Source organism: Scyliorhinus torazame, chromosome 10, assembly GCF_047496885.1.
Source record: "Scyliorhinus torazame isolate Kashiwa2021f chromosome 10, sScyTor2.1, whole genome shotgun sequence".
Taxonomy (NCBI): Eukaryota; Metazoa; Chordata; class Chondrichthyes; order Carcharhiniformes; family Scyliorhinidae; genus Scyliorhinus; species Scyliorhinus torazame.
This window is the reverse complement of record NC_092716.1, coordinates 257,286,757-257,301,256: the sequence shown is the minus strand read 5'-3', so window position 1 is coordinate 257,301,256 and position 14,500 is coordinate 257,286,757. Positions and strand designations below refer to the sequence as shown.

General features: G+C 49.2%; 1 protein-coding gene across 1 annotated transcript in view; it reads right to left on the bottom strand.

Annotated features, from left to right (window-relative positions):
- csrp3 (cysteine and glycine-rich protein 3 (cardiac LIM protein)) overlaps positions 1-14,262 on the bottom strand; it is a 69,773-nt gene extending 55,511 nt beyond the window's left edge. Inside the window, exon 1 of the mRNA XM_072466715.1 lies at positions 14,005-14,262. The gene's annotated coding sequence lies outside the window, so the exon portion shown is untranslated. The remainder of the gene's footprint in view (positions 1-14,004) is intronic.
- Between the last annotated feature and the right edge of the window lie 238 nt (positions 14,263-14,500).

Below are 14,500 nucleotides of genomic sequence, written 5' to 3'. Positions count from 1 at the left end.
GGGACTGTGAAGCCATGATGTCATTGGCTGACAGATCCCGGGTCCTGGTTGGACGTTGACCTCTAGCTCCGCCCTGAAGGCGGAGTATAAGTACCAGGAGTCCTCCCCCGCAGGCAGTCTACTACTGAACTGCGGGGGAACAGTCACGCTTAATAAAGCCTCATCGACTTCACTCTATTCGTCTCTCGGAGTCTTTGTGCGCTACAATTTATTAAGCGTGACTAAAAGGACTATGGAGCTCAGGACCATCCCGGAATGCCTGAGGATCAGCCCCCACGCAGTGAACGCAGCAGCAGCTTTCAAGCACTGGCAGACTTGTTTCGAGGCCTACCTCAGAACGGCCACCGGCCGGGTCACAGAAGGCCAAAAACTACAGGTCCTGCACTGTAGGTTAAGCACGGAGATTTTCTCCCTCATCGAGGACGCAGAGGAGTTCCAGACGGCGTTCGCAACATTAAAAAGTCTCTATGTTCGCCCAGTAAACCAGATCTACGCTCGCTATCAACTCGCAACGAGACGGCAAAGTCCCGGAGAATCGATAGATGAATTCTACGCCGCGCTACTAATTTTGGGACGGGCCTGCAGCTGCCTGCCGGTGAACACAAATGAACACACGGACATGTTAATGCGCGATGCTTTTGTGGCAGGTATGAACTCCTCCCAAATCCGCCAAAGATTTCTAGAAAAAGAGTCGCTAGGACTCTGAGGCACGGGCCCTAGCAGCCTCCCTAGACGTGGCCGCGCGAAATACCCGCGCCTACGGCCCCGACCGCGCGGCAGCCCATTGGGCTCTGTACGCACCCGTCGCGACAAACCCTCCCCCGGACACCCCACAGGCTTGCGCAGTTCAAACGCCAAGTCGCACCGGGGGAGCCCGCTGCTATTTCTGCGGCCAGGCGAAACACCCCCGGCAGCGCTGCCCGGCCCGCGCAGCGATCTGGAAGAGCTGCGGGAAAAAGGCCCATTTCGCGGCTGTGTGCCGGTCCCGCGAGGCCGCCGCTGTCCTGGGAGAACAGGGAGCCCTGCACGCCGTTTACGCTCCCCAACCCCCCCAGCGCCCCATGTATGACCCGCCGGCGCTACCACTCTGGGTCCCGACCACCGCTCTCCCCGGAGAACAGGGAGGCCTGCACGCCGTTTACGCTCCCCAACCCCCCGCGCCCCATGTATGACCCGCCAGCGCTACCACTTTGGGTCCCGGCCACCGCTGTCCCCAGAGAAGAGGGAGCCCTGCGCGTTCCTAACGCTCCCCAACCCCCCCAGCGCCCCATGTGCGACCCGCAGGCGCCGTCATTTTGGGTCCCGGCCACCACGAGGGGAGGAAGGGTGCCGCCATCTTGGACCACCCCAGACCTGTGCGACGCATGGGGGCGGCCATTTTGTCCACCCCCGCCGCCATCTTGTGACCCCCCAGCCATGTGCGATGCATGGGGGCAGCCATCTTGTTCACCCCCGACGCCATCTTGGACGGCAACAACGTACCCCAGTGTCGACGGCTCCACGGGGTTCGAAGAAAACGCTCAACCATTACAACCACGTCTGGCTTCAATGACGCTGGACCAAGCACGGCCCCGGACGCTCCAGACGACAACGGTGCTGATAAACGGGCACGAGACACCATGCCTGGTCGACTCCGAGAGCACGGAGAGCTTTATCCACCCCGACACGGTAAGACGCTGTTCTTTGACCATCCGTCCCAGCGCACAAAAGATTTCCCTAGCTGCAGGATCCCACTCCGTACAGATCAAAGGCTTCTGCATAGTTACCCTAACGGTGCAAGGGAGGGAGTTCAAAAACTACAGGCTCTACATCCTTCCCCAACTCTGCGCCCCCACATTACTGGGATTAGACTTCCAGTGCAATCTACAGAGCCTAACCTTCAAATTCGGCGGCCCAATACCCCCACTCACTATCTGCGGCCTTGCAACCCTCAAGGTGCAACCCCCATCCTTGTTTGCGAACCTCACCCCAGATTGCAAACCCATCGCCACTAGGAGCAGACGGTGCAGCGCCCAGGACCGGACCTTCATTCGGTCCGAAGTCCAGCGGCTACTAAAGGAAGGCATAATCCAGGCCAGCAATAGTCCCTGGAGAGCACAGGTGGTAGTAGTAAAGACAGGGGAGAAGCAAAGGATGGTCATAGACTATAGCCAGACCATCAACAGGTACACACAACTAGACGCGTACCCTCTCCCCCGCATATCCGACATAGTCAATCGGATTGCCCAATATAAGGTCTTCTCCACCGTGGACCTCAAGTCCGCCTACCATCAGCTCCCCATCCGCCCAAGTGACCGCAAGTACACAGCCTTCGAGGCAGACGGGCGATTATACCATTTCCTAAGGGTCCCATTTGGCGTCACAAACGGGGTCTCGGTCTTCCAACGAGAGATGGACCGAATGGTTGATCAACACGGGTTACGGGCCACGTTCCCGTATCTCGACAATGTAACCATCTGCGGCCACGACCAGCAGGACCACGACGCCAACCTCCAAAAATTCCTCCAGACCGCTAAAGCCTTGAACCTCACGTACAACGAGGACAAGTGCGTTTTTAGCACAAACCGGCTAGCCATCCTGGGCTACGTAGTGCGCAATGGGATAATAGGCCCCGACCCCGAACGTATGCGCGCCCTCATGGAATTTCCCCTCCCGCACTGCTCAAAAGCCCTAAAACGCTGCCTGGGGTTCTTTTCATACTACGCCCAGTGGGTCCCCCAGTACGCAGACAAGGCCCGCCCCCCTAATACAGACCACGACCTTCCCTCTGTCGACAGAGGCTTGCCAGGCCTTCAGCCGCATCAAAGCGGATATCGCAAAGGCCACGATGCGTGCCATCGACGAATCCCTCCCCTTCCAGGTCGAGAGCGACGCCTCCGACGTAGCTCTGGCGGCCACCCTTAACCAAGCGGGCAGACCCGTGGCCTTTTTCTCCCGAACCCTCCACGCTTCAGAAATCCGCCACTCCTCAGTGGAAAAGGAAGCCCAAGCCATAGTGGAAGCGGTGCGACATTGGAGGCATTACCTGGCCGGCAGGAGATTCACTCTCCTCACGGACCAACGGTCGGTAGCCTTCATGTTCGATAATGCACAGCGGGGCAAAATCAAAAACGACAAGATCTTAAGGTGGAGGATCGAGCTCTCCACCTTCAACTACGAGATCTTGTATCGTCCCGGAAGCTGAACGAGCCGTCCGATGCCCTATCCCGCGGCACATGTGCCAACGCACAAATTAACCGCCTCCAAACCCTCCACGAGGACCTCTGCCACCCGGGGGGTCACTCGGTTCTACCACTTTATTAAGTCCCGCAACCTCCCATACTCTTTAGAGGAGGTCCGTACAGTCACAAGGAACTGCCACATCTGCGCAGAGTGCAAACCGTATTTTCAGGCCGGATGGTGCATACCTGATTAAGGCTTCCCGCCCCTTTGAACGCCTTAGTCTGGATTTCAAAGGACCCCTCCCCTCCACCGACCGCAACATATACTTCCTTAATGTGGTGGACGAGTACTCCCACTTCCCATTCGCCATCCCCTGCTCTGACATGACCGCGGCCACAGTCATTAAAGCCCTGAACACCATATTCACACTGTTCGGTTGCCCCGCATACGTCCACAGCGACAGGGGGTCCTCTTTCATGAGTGACGAGCTGCGCCAGTTCCTGCTCAGCAACGGTATAGCCTCGAGCAGGACGACCAGCTACAACCCCCGGGGGAACGGGCAAGTAGAGAGGGAGAACGGCACGGTCTGGAAGACCGTCCTACTGGCCCTACGGTCCAGGGACCTCCCAGTTTCACGGTGGCAGGAGGTCCTCCCGGACGCCCTCCACTCCATCCGGTCACTTCTCTGTACTAGCACTAACCAAACGCCTCATGAGCGCCTCCTTGTCTTCCCCAGGAAGTCCTCCTCTGGAACGTCGCTGCCGACCTGGCTGGCGGCCCCAGGACCCATCTTGCTCCGAAAACATGTGCGGGCGCACAAGTCGGACCCGTTGGTCGAAAGGGTTCACCTCCTTCACGCGAACCCGCAGTACGCTTACGTGGAGTACCCCGACGGCTGACAGGACACGGTCTCCCTGCGAGATCTGGCGCCCGCCGGCAACACACACACACCCCCGACACCAATCACCCCCTTCCTGCCACCGCCGCACCCCGCGACCGCCCCCTTCCCAGGAGGATCGGTCCTCCTCCCAGGCCCAACCAGGAGTGAAGCCCAAGCTGAAACCGTAAGGCTCCCGGAGTCGACAACACCGGAACAAGCACCACCACCACCACCGGGGCCGAGGCGATCGACACGGACGACCAAACCACCCGACCGACTCGTGGCGTCGATCTAACACTACAATATGTGGACTTTTAACGAGAACATTGTTTTTTTTTTTCCTGACGATTACAGTAAATAGTTCGAAACAAAAAAAAAAAAACCTTGTACATACTGTAATAACATGCAAAAGTTTTCCTCCCAGGACCAGCCTTGTAAACCCTTACCACCATGCGAAGCATCACCCCGCCGGGTTAATTTTAACAAGGGGTGAATGTGGTAGTATGCATTAGGGGTCATGTGGGACTGTGAAGCCGTGATGTCATTGGCTGACAGATCCCGGGTCCTGGTTGGATGTTGACCTCTAGCTCCGCCCTGAAGGCGGAGTATAAGTACCAGGAGTCCTCCCCCGCAGGCAGTCTACTACTGAACTGCGGGGGAACAATCACGCTGAATAAAGCCTCATCGACTTCACTCTATTCGTCTCTCGGAGTCTTTGTGCGCTACAGTAGTTAAGGAGAATTGGGATCTGCTGGCTGGATGGTCAGTAACAATCAGACAGAGATTTAAGATAATTGGCAAAGAGAGAGTTGCAAGGAACACTTGCCTGAAAGGAAAGTAGATTCAATGGTAACTTTCAAAAGGAAATGTTGAATTTGAAAAAAAAGAAAATGATCAGTGCTATGGGGAAAATATGCAGGAGAGTGGGATTAATTCAACAGAACTGGTACAGGTATGATGGGGCCAGAAAGCATCCTTGGTACTGGAAAAGTTTGGGATGAGAATTCCAGAGGATATAATCCAGGTCATAGTTCAAGACTCTGCCACCTAGCTGGTAAAAATGGGTCCCAGGCAAAAAAGTTGGAAAAAACACTGATCTTACACCTCCAACAAAATGCCCGGGTCTTCAATGAATCAAGCGGTGCAAGATCGGACCAAACAATTAGGAGGAAAGAGCCAGGGTTGAAAAACACCAACCGCAGGCACGCGCACTCGTGAAGCTGCGTATTCACAGCAACTGGCCATTTGGAGAGAAGGAATAAGGAATGTCACCAGCTGGACTGAGTACAGAACAATCATAGATTCATAGAATTTACAGTGCAGAAGGAGGCCATTCGGCCCATCGAGTCTGCACCAGCTCTTGGAAAGAGCACCCTACCCAAGGTCCACACCTTCATCCTATCCCCATAACCCAGTAACCCCACCCAACACTAAGGGCAATTTTGGACACTATGGGCAATTTATCACGGCCAATCCACCTAACCTGCACATCTTTGGACTGTGGGAGGAAACCGGAGCACCCGGGAGGAAACCCACACAGACACGGGGAGGATGTGCAGACTCCGCACAGACAGTGACCCAAGCCGGGAATCGAACCAGGGACCCTGGAGCTGTGAAGCAATTGTGCTATCCACACTGCTATCGTGCTGCCCTTCCCAATCCCAGAGGTCCACGTTTCCCCAATAGAACAATAATAGTCACCAAGGCAACAAAAGCCACAGGAACGACACAGATAAGGAACATCACCCAGATGTACAGCCACTACTATCATGACCACTAGGGCTACACTTCCTCTGACCCCACTGCATTCAACAGGATTTCCTGTTTAATGCACCTCTTGCTGCCATAAACCCGCGGGGAAGATCCCATCAGCATGAACAGCCAGGAAGTTCTGGCCTATGTGCATTGCATGTACAGTAACTGATTAGTAAAACAAAAAAGTGTTAATGCACGTTGGGAAACTCTGATGGTGCAGGCAATCAGGATGGTACAGACAATCATGTATTTTGTTTTCTGGAAAAAAGGGAATGTTTGTAGCTTTAGTTCACCATGAACAGGAGGGGGGGGGGGGGGGTTATTGTTTAGGGTTTGAAATGTAACCAGTCTGATTGACACCTCTGACTTTCTGTAGTCATGTGACCATGACATGAGGCTACCCCTGGAGGCTGACATCTTAAGATTACATCTCAGTGAAACACACTGAAGTACAGCTGTCCTTATACCTGCGACAAAGTGCTGTATAACCAATTAAATACTTTAAATGTAGTTACAGTCGTAATGCAAGAGATGGAGCAAATTGTACACAAGATCCTGCAAACAGTAACATGATGGTAGCCTTGTTAATATCTCAGTTGAAAGACAGACACTCACTCAGTGCTCCATCAACCTAAATAAGCGGACTTAAACCCACCCTCTGAGTCGGGCTAAGGGGCCCAGTGGTATACTCATTTGAGAACACAGCATGTCAGTATACCAGTGGTAGACATGCTTATTTGAAGGTGCTTCTACAATAGAGCTATGCGTCAGAACTTGCTATTCCATCAGCCATAAAGTTGGAAAAATTAGGTATTGGAAATAAAGTTTTAAAGTAAAAAAAAAAAAAGAATGCTGGCCATGTCCGGGCTTTTAAATATGAACGATGGAGTCTATCCGCCAGAGAGTAGGTGATGCACCCGGCACACCCTGTATATCCGCTTATGGGTGCAAAATCACGGAGGAGACATTCCCTAATTTCCTAGGTACGAGCAAGCAAGGCAACAGGACTGTGTGGAGAACTGAAGATGGATCATTTTGTCATTAGGAAGATCGGGCCAGGATCTCACAACTGAACCTGCTGGAGAGAGTTTCCCAGGAGAGTCCACAGCAGGACAAAGCAGTGCTGGTGTGAGCTGTACGCTGAGCTCCAGAGCTTCTGTCTAAACAAACAAATCAGAAGAAACGGAAATCGGGAGCAGCGGAAAGATGATTTATTGAGGTGTGGCTTTAATTATGCCAATGCAAAAAACGGGTGTTTCATATGCAGGGAAGTACTGGCAAATGAAAGTTTAAAACCCTAAAATTTTCAAAGGCATTTGAAGACCGAGTTCGAGGACAAACCTTCTGAAGGATTCAGCGAGAACAAACACGTCAGCTGAAGTCCTCAGTGGAATTGGATCATTGAATGACGAAGCAAGTGAGATCGTGAGGACCAAGCAGGCTCATCTGCCACATTAAAGGTAAGCAATAATGGCATGTCGCGAAGGTCAACCAGCGTGGGTCCCGCAAGTCCGCCAGTTGGTAAAAGTGGTCCCGGGAAAAAAAGTTTGAACATCACCTATCCTCTGCCAACACCCTTACAAGCTAACTGAAGAAGACTGGGTTAGAGAAGATCCAGACGAGGCCTGGATGGCCATTATAAGATAGAGGCCAAGTCAGACTGTGGAGGCACAGCATAATGTGAAATGTGAGACCCACGTTGAATTGAGAGAGTTGGCTGTAGTTTGATATCAATCTTCTTAAATTCAGATTGTACATTATAAAAGCTGCATGCAAGAGAGGCTAAAATATTTCTCTGCAGGCCTAGAAAGTTCTCAGACTATTCCGACATATCTGTTAATGGCTGAGTTAAGAACATAATAGGCAGAAGATCAGAATCAGCAGGATCTGGACTCAGTCTAGTGGCCAAACTGAAGCATCAAGTCTCTTTACTCATGGGGACATCACAGCAAGGACTAATTAAGTGTGTCATGATATGTCCAATAAAGATGGGGAACTATTTCTGGGCATCAGGAGGGGGAACCTTGACTAACTTCTGTTACACCTCAAAACAGGTCAGGTTTCTAAAATCACAGAATTTACAGTGCAGGAGGCCATTCGTCCCATCGAGTCTTCACCGGCCCTTGGAATGAGCACCCCACTCAAGCCCACGCTTTCTCCACCCTATCCCTTAACTCAGCAACCCCAATTAACCTTTCTTTGGACACCAAGGGCAATTTAGCATGGCAATCCACCTAATCCGCACATCTTTGGACTGTGGGAGGAAACCGGAGCACCCGGAGGAAACCCACACACATACAGGGAGAACATGCAGAGTCCACACATAGTGACCCAAGCTTCCAAAGGTGAAGAAAATCTGAATGTCAATGACAAAAATCTTTTTCTAAGTGACATGTGTAACATGTTGAGGATAATAAATATCAGTGTTGAAGTCATTTCCCCATTACAAATCCCCTGTTCTACACTACAGGAAAACATATACTGTACCCTATTTATACTCTGGCCTCCTCAAATTTAACGGAGGCATTTCAATGTCCATGGCCAAAATTAAGTTTCCATTTGGCCTTGTAACAAAAATATCAGCTCTGAATGTCTGCAGTTCTTAATTTATTCAAGGTGCACTTCCAGACTTCAAAATACTGGCAGACAGTCGAGAATCCTAGAACTTTCTTTGAATAATAAACTTTGCTAAATATATAAATAGGCATACAGATTGTGCTCTTCAAAGTTGACATCTTTTAGCTGTGTACTGTTGGTAGGAGGCAATAAAGGCAACCAAGCATTTTTACACAGATTTTAGACTTATTGAATTTTCAGATATTCACATTGAAGAACTGGATAACATCGAACATTAATTGGGGGGTAGGGGGGGCTGCGTGTGTTAATGGTGACTATGGGGGATTCCTTTTTGTCATTTGTTTATGTTAACATGCAGGCTAATATTTGGAGGTTTGGTGGGAGGATAGGATCGTTGTTATTGATCTGGGGATTGACATTGCATTCATTACTGCTTATTGTTTATTGTTGGTGGGTGCAAATTTGGGAGAAAATGTGAAAAAGAATAAAAATATTTTTTTTAAAAATAAGTGTTAGGCGCAATTTAGCAGCCTTGTTGCGCTCGACATGGGTGTTGGGACGAGGCAATTGAATCACACGAGATTTGTGACGCTCAAAAAGGCCTCACGAGACTTTGCTATCTCGACTGCGCCCTCACTGGCCGTGATCCAGATCTGCATATTTAATTCAGCTCATTTAAATATACATCGCGGGATTTTCCTGCGCCTGGGGCCCAACGCCTGGAGACCTTGCAAAGGCGACGTTTAGTACTGGTTTCCACAAACGTGGACCAGTCTTATGGTACCGGGGTGGGGGGGGGGTGCACAGAGGCCATTAGAAATGCCTGGGTTGTCAGGGTACGCTGGCACACTCCAGCAGCCAGGCATTGTGCCAGGGGTCAGGCCCAGGAGGGCTTACCGGTTTGGGGGGGGAAAAAGAGAGAAGAGAAAAAGATCAGGGCAGCCCTCCAAAATGGCCTCTTGACCTACAATTGCCTTTCCTGTTGGGCCCGCCAGCAGGAAACGGCTCAAGTGCAGCCTTGGCGAAGAGAAACATCTCGAGACAAAAAAGAAAACAGCAAAGTGCCGGTGAATAGTAGAGTGTTTATGAGCACTGCATGATGCAGAGAAACATCCCGTTAATTGCACCCAAAGCCAGATATAGATTTTTTTGAATACATTCTCCCCATGTCTGCGTGGGTCTCACCCCCACAAACCAAAAATAAAAAATGAATGTGCAGGGTAGGTGGATTGGCCACGCTAAATTGCCCAAAGAATTGGGTACTGTAAAGATTTATTTTCCGTTGAATTGCGGCCGTTGTCTACTCTACAAGTGCAATTTTTTGCAATAACAAAAAAAAATAAGAAAGTGTGACTTTGAAAGGTGTTATTTTGTTCGCAGAATGCCCAGTACAGAGTTAATTAGCATTCCTTTTTATACACGGAAATGGTCAATGGTTGATGAGTTTATGAAACGAAACATTTCTATCACTCCTTTATTCTCTAATGCAAGTCTGTTTTGTGCGGATGATTTAATAAATGCTATACTTATACAAAATAATACGAATCATAAAGGAACGATTACAAAACTGATCTTAAAGGGTTATGGGTAACAAGCCACAACAAGGCTTAGATGATTTATCCAATGATGTAAAGAAATTGCAAGAAAGGCAGCAGTAGCTAGCACTGCTGCCTCACAGCGCCAGGGACCCGGGTTCAATTCCCGCCTTAGTTAACGGTCTTGTGTCTGGAGTTTGCACGTTCACACTGAGTCTGTGTGGGTGTTGTCCGGGTGCTCCGGTTTTCTCCCACAGCCCAAAAACTTGCGGGTTAGGTGGGGTTACAGGGATAGGGTGGGGACGTGGGCCTAGGTAGAATGCTCTTTCAGAGGGTCGGTGTGGACGCGATGGGCTGAATGGCCTCATTCTGCACTGTAGGGATTCTATGGACCTTTTGTTGCTCGTTTTAGCCTTAGTTTAATTGCTCTTATTCTATCACCTTTGCTCGAGTCACCAGGTACCTTTCTGATACCGCCACGTGGTTCAAGTCCGAGTAATGATCAATAATCCAACACCGCTTAGTAAGAGTTAAATCAACGCACATTTATTATATGCAGTAATCAATACTTATACATTAATTCTACATCTAAGCTACTTCCTACAACTAACAGGCCAATACTGAACTTTGGAAATGGCCCACCAGGTCAGGGAAATGAATGGCCTTTCGTATGGGTTCTGAGCCTGCGGGATTCAAAGCGGGTACAGGTCGATAGTCAGGAGTGCCTATCTCATAGCGAGCGTTGGAGTAAGACTTATGGTTCTCGCGGCTGTTGTGGAAGGTCAGCAGAAGGGTCTCGAAGGGTCGAGAGAGGAGAAGAAGGGTAGATTTGAACTTGGACCCTATTCTTATAGTCCCCAGGGGCTTCCGGCCTTTCGGGGTGGACCCTGTACCTGGTCCCAATCACTTGGTTCGATATTCTCCAATGCTGGAGCGATTCCTTGATCGATGGGCGGTTTTGGGGTGGTCGTTCACCTCTCTTTTGTGTAGGCTCCTGCTGGCGCCGAAAAGTCTGGGTTGGCTTTGTGTGTCTAATTTGTAGCATATTGTTCCCGGGGATTGCGGATTAGTATTCAGATGGCTGGTGTGCTGTTATGTTGATGGCTGCAGGTATCGATTCTGTCTGGCCTCCCCAGAAGAGAATACACTGTTTTACCTGCAGCTGCCTGTTTGAGTCCGGTTGGCTGATTTTCCCATCAGCCTCTTCCATTTTAAAATCGGGGTTTGGCCATTCTAATCGGGAGTTAGCCATTTTAACCGGCTACACTTTATAGTGGGAGGGTCACTTTTGTTTTCAGGCAATTTTTGTGCTTATTCCCTTGAAAAACACATGTAACTAGAGTATTTAGCATAGCTCACTGCAATTTACTGAGATTTAGTATACCCAGTATGTAATACATTCCAGATAATATCCCAATGATAACCCATATAGGAGGCACCCTGCAGCCATGCCTACCTCACCCAAGGTATGATTTTCCCCTTGCCTAGCCAATGGGTGTTGGCAGGCTACTCAACTCTGGTATGTATCACAATTCTACCCTCTCATTTGACATCCGTGGGCTTCTCGCCATTTTGGCCAATATCAAAACACTGGATCGAGCCCAAGATTAGGTGCAATGTGTCCCCTTGTCAACTTGGATCTAGTATGTCTCTCTTGTGGGGTCCATGAATTGGTATTTGGAGCAAGCAAGGAGATGGATTAATAATAATAATAATAATAATAATCTTTATTATTGTCACAAGTAGGTTTTACATTAACACTGCAATGATGTTACTGTGAAAATCCCCTCATCCCCACATTCCGGCAGCTGTTCAGGTACACTGAGGGAGAATTCAGAATGTCCAATTCACCTAACAGTACGTCTTTCAGTAGCGAGGGAGGAAACCGGAGCACCCGGAGGAAACCCATGTAGACACGGGGAGAACGTGCAGACTCCACACAGACAGTGACCCAGCGGGGAATCGAACCTGGGTCCCAGCTAACCACTGTGCCCACTGATTAAGGGCTCGCTCTGTCCACTCTGCACATTAGCCGTGTAGGAAAGGAATAAAATTATTGTGTTTTAAATCCCATACGCCCTCTGACATTTGGTTAATTCTCAGGAACAGGAGCCTTCTGGTGCTCGGCTATTACACAATCTGGTGCCTTTCCTGCACTAAACCAAAGCTCCAAACGGGGCCTCTTTGGGATTGTTCACTGCAGTAAAAAACAGGGCTAGAGAAATACTTGTTGCTGCACACACTTCCCCATAGCCCATGGTCAAATATTACAGCCCGTGACTAAAATGAACAGCTATATTGATGTTTATCATTTCTGTCCAGTTTCTGACCGGAAAGGTTTCTTCAAACTGTGCCACGGTGTGTATTTAATGCCGCCTGTGTATAAGACACAGCTAATTAGCCCCAATGCACTAAGCCAGCTTGATGACCGAGTGGCTCCACAACAACAGTGGCATGTTTCATTCCCATTCTGCCGAGGTGGACCTTGCCTCCACGCCCTGTCCCCAAGAGCAGAAGGCAATGGCATACCATCATTGCCAAGAAAACAGTTCCGAAGAAGCATCAGTAGCAGCCAAGGCCCTGCCTCCAAGCAGGCAACATATGAGCAAATCTCAATTTCACACTCCAATGAAAATGCTGATTAAAGTCAGTTCTTATTTGAAATTTTTTGATTCCTAATTATTAATTTTAAGGAACAAACCAATATTTATACCTCAATGTAGTAAAAATTAGCTGCTGGGCTAATCCAGCAGAGACAGAATTAGCAAAGTTGACAATAACGAAGATGGGTTTACACCAGAGTTTTTCAAACGTTTTTTCCGGTGACCCGCTTTCACCAAGCGGCCAACCTTCGGGACCCATGCCGGCCGACCTTCGGGACCCACCATTTTCTCTTACCTCAGACCATGGAGGATTTGCAATCACACCCAAAGCACGTGACATCAGCGTTCGGGGCACGTGACCTGCTCACTGCCTCGCAACATCGAGGGCCGAAGGGCCTGTACTGCGCTGTAATGTTCTATGTTCTATTACAAAGAATTTTTTAAAAAATCTTCTGCGTCAGCGAGCCGACGTCAGGAGAAGGCAGTACTTCTCGCGTGCTTCTGCGCATGCACATCCGCGAGTGGCTCTGCGACCCTCCCAACTTCCGCCCATGACCCACCTGCAGGTCGCGACTCCCACTTTGAAAATGCCTGGGTTACACCACCTTGCAAATGTATTGTGTGTACGTGGAGGCTCAGAGTACTGTTCCCAATTGGGCATTTGAAAAATACTGAAAAAGCTACAGGTAATAATCAGGAATTTTGGCTATTAAATACACACAGTGGCACAGTTTGAAGAAACCTTTCCAGTCTGAACTTTGGCTGTGTTTATGCAGCTGGTGAGCACCTTTACTCTTTATTAGGTTGAAGTTTGCCTCTTCCACCTGAAAGTCACCAGCAACTCATGATGGGGATTTGCTGGTGGCAGAATCAGAACTCAAGGACAACAAGTAGGAGGAAACATGTGTGGTTTGTCCATACACTCGTTAGTCACAACACACACTAGTTTTCCAAAATACTAATTCCACACAGTTTATTTGAAATAATTCTCTCTCCTCCACCCCTGGGCAACACAGCTCCCAGCATCGTCTGGAGTCAGATTGTCATTATTCATGCGCGAGCATCCGTGGTGAGACTTGGCAAACTACCCAACCGTGAAGGACAGAACAGCAGGATGTGTCTCTGTTCTGCGCGACATTCGCGCACACACACAGGCACCCCAGTAGATGTTGCTATATCGTGATTAGGAGGAGGAATCCTGGTTATTTTTCCCCCTCCAAACACAATCTGTCCCCAGCCTAGAAGCCACTGCTAAGGCAGACCCAGTTACAATCCTGCGCTTTCCATTTTAAGAGGCGTTAATTACATTTATTACAATTGTCCTTGCATCAGTTCACTTATGGACAGCGAGTAAAATGCTGCAAAGCATTCCACTATAATGGAAATGTACGCCAGCAGCTACTTTGTGAAATATTGCCGGGGGAAAGTGCTACAAATCAAATTAGAATTGGTTCTGAAAAATTGCCTTAGAAATAAGATGGATTTACCTTACCTGATACTGAATCAAATGCTGTCCTTGTGAGGATTCCCCACAGTAATCGGATTCTCAAGTCACCCTCTCAGCGCTAAGAGTCCAATTTAAATCCTTTCTCTGCGGGACCTGAGGGCCGAGCAATTTGTGACGCGACAATAAACGCTCAACTTAAAATAGCCACTGACAAAACACAAGAGTGACTCAGTGTGTCAGAAATTAGGAATGAACACAAGTTTGCATAGCGAACGATACGAATGACCTACAAAAATCTTCAAGATATGGCATGTGCAAAAACCTGACAGAAGTATTTTATTTTTGGAAGCTGATCCAGTAAGTCCATCCCTTCCCAGGGGCTTCGTTGAAGGACATTTATTCAATCCATTTTAGGTTTCACAGCATCGTTATCCCGTTGCTCTAACACGATTTGTCCTGGGAAATGCTGTTTTGTGTGTAGACCATTGGTGAAATTGCACCTTGTAATTCAGCTTCAGCCAGCACTGGTCTCAACAATCAA